Genomic DNA, 2,495 nt, shown 5'->3' with positions numbered 1-2,495 from the left:
GAGTTAAGATATATGACATCAATCTCTTCTCCCTTGTCCAGGTGATAGGTCACCTGGTCGTAGAAGGAAATGAGATGGGTGAAGCAAGACCTACCTGCAACAAACCCATGCTGGCTATCCCTCAGGATATCGGCATCTGCCAGTCCATTAAGGATGGCCTCCATAATAAAGTTTTCTAAGATCTTCCCTGGGATAGAAGTCAGGTTGATGGGCCTATAGTTAGCCGGATCCACTTTTCTCCCTTTCTTGAAGATAGGAACCACATAGGCCTTCTTCCAGTCTTTGGGCACTACACCAGAGTGCCAGGAGTTTTCAAAGATCCATGCCAGATGGGGCATGGGCTGTGATGCTCACCAGCTCCTTGACTACCCTGGGGTGTAGATTGCCAGGGCCGGATGACTTGAAGGTATCCAGCTTCTCAAGGTGTTCCTTCACAAGGTCAGCATTAATGGAAGGCAGGGGATCTCCCTCACCCGGACTGCCCTGTCCTGTGGTGGACATGGGCATCCCTTAGGACTGATGAAAGACCCACGCAAAGTACCCATCAAATAGGTTGGCTTTTTCCTGGGTGACAGTTGTCAGTTGCCCCATCTGGTTTAGCAGGGGTCCGATGTTTACTGCTCCCAGGTGCTGCGTTTACACGAGCCCAGGACTGCAGCACAGTGAACTGGTTCAGAGCAGCCCTAGGTGGCAGAGGGCCCCAGAGGCTCAGACTGCTCACCCAGAGCTGCTCTGACCTGGCTCAACATGCTGCAGAGGGGCTGACTAGAGCACAAGGGTACCCCAGTCTAGGGCTACCCCAGTCAGTGTCTACATGTGCATTGTTGTGCACTAAAGAATTCCTCCATTGGACTGTGCTTGTATTTATAAGTACTAACCTGTGGTGGAGTTAATTAGTTTTCTGTGGCCTTATAGGGCCACACATGTAGTCACTGAGACTTTACTGCAGAGCTAATTAGGCAGCTCTGAAGTAAACGTCTCATGTAAATGCACCCAGTTACTACTCATTTGAGCTGTCTTCAAAGAAGGAATAACTAGAATTGAGTTAATACTCTTATAAGCCAACTGGGCCCAAATATTTCTGATAAGATGTGAGAGAGGCTTCCAGCTTGGTCATAAAGAAGCGCTGCAGACTTAGCCTTTTTATTCAAATCTCATACAACTCTCCTTTGTTCCTGCTGCATTTACTTTCCTAAGTCCCAAGATACCTTTATGTAAATAGAAGCTTTCTCCTTGCTCAGCCACTGCTTCCAGCCAAACAGTTGCTTAAGTTTTGGGGGTTTAGGTCTCTGGTACAGAGTGTTTTTTTTATTTGTTTCTTTTGGTTCGGTTTTGTTTTTTAGTGAACCATCTAAGATTGCATTATTGAAAAGCCTTACAAGAGCAAGTTCTCTGGCTGGGCTTTGCCAGTTCTTTCAAAGTAATGGAGACCAGTACAATTGGAAAAGAAAGAGGCATTTTATATCTGTGTTGGCCAACTATGAAAAGGGGAGGAATTCTTGCAGAATCCTTTTAGTTAACCAAGGATGTACAGGAAGTTAATGAAGGAACTCCTTTGTATTGGAGGAAGTGCTGGCTTGTGGTTTATCAGGAGGTGCTCTTATCATCAGGCTATTAAGCTTATGCTTCTTTTTGGTGATGGGGGTCAGGAAGCTACTGGAGGTGCCTGTTCTATGGAGACTTACTGCAAGATTAATGTCCTCATCGCTTACTGATCATAAAGAATCCATGGCACTTTCCATAATAGATCATAAATGGAACGTTCCAATTCTGAGTGCATAAAATCTTGTGGGTTGGGTTCAGCTGGACACTGTATTCCTCTCACTTTCTCACTTTCTATCCCAAACAGTGCTATAATGTTGCTGGGCTGTGTGAACTGTCAGGTTCCACTGCAGGGATGGCTGGATTCACCAGTGAGAGAAACAATTCCTGGATCATTAACTCTTAAAGAGCTTTAAGATTCTTTTGGATAAAGAAGTACATTATGACAGAGAATTCAGAAGAAAGCCAGTGAGTCAGTGACAGGAATAAGCAAGTAGAGTGCATCCCCCTTCCCCTCACAGTGTGGCATGCAGACAGCGTTCATTTCCTCAGAAACCTGTGCACATGCTGCGGGGATTTAAAGGGTCCTGTTGCCAACCCACTCACTTTTGACTGATTTCCCTTTGTAAGGCTTCTGTTGTGATGAATCATACTTTGCTATAATTAGCAGTTAGCGAGAGAGAGTTAAGATTACTCTATAACAGTGGCGGCTAGCAGGCAGTTGCCCAGCACAGAAAAAGAACTTAATGAGAAAAATTAAGTGGGAAGGAATGAAAGTAGAAGAGACAAAGAAGAGGCAACAGAGCGGTACAGAACTGGGATGGGAGAGAAACAGGAGTGGAAAAGAAAAGCTGGAGAAGAATCAAAATCGAAGGGTGAGGGGTATAATAGAGCTTGCTGTTTCAAATCACCATTTCATATCATTTGGATCAATGGCTGCTTAGGACAAGCAG

Source organism: Crocodylus porosus, unplaced genomic scaffold (genome assembly GCF_001723895.1).
Source record: "Crocodylus porosus isolate Cpor-Errol unplaced genomic scaffold, CroPor_comp1, whole genome shotgun sequence".
Classification (NCBI taxonomy): domain Eukaryota; kingdom Metazoa; phylum Chordata; order Crocodylia; family Crocodylidae; genus Crocodylus; species Crocodylus porosus.
This window is presented reverse-complemented; position numbering follows the sequence as displayed.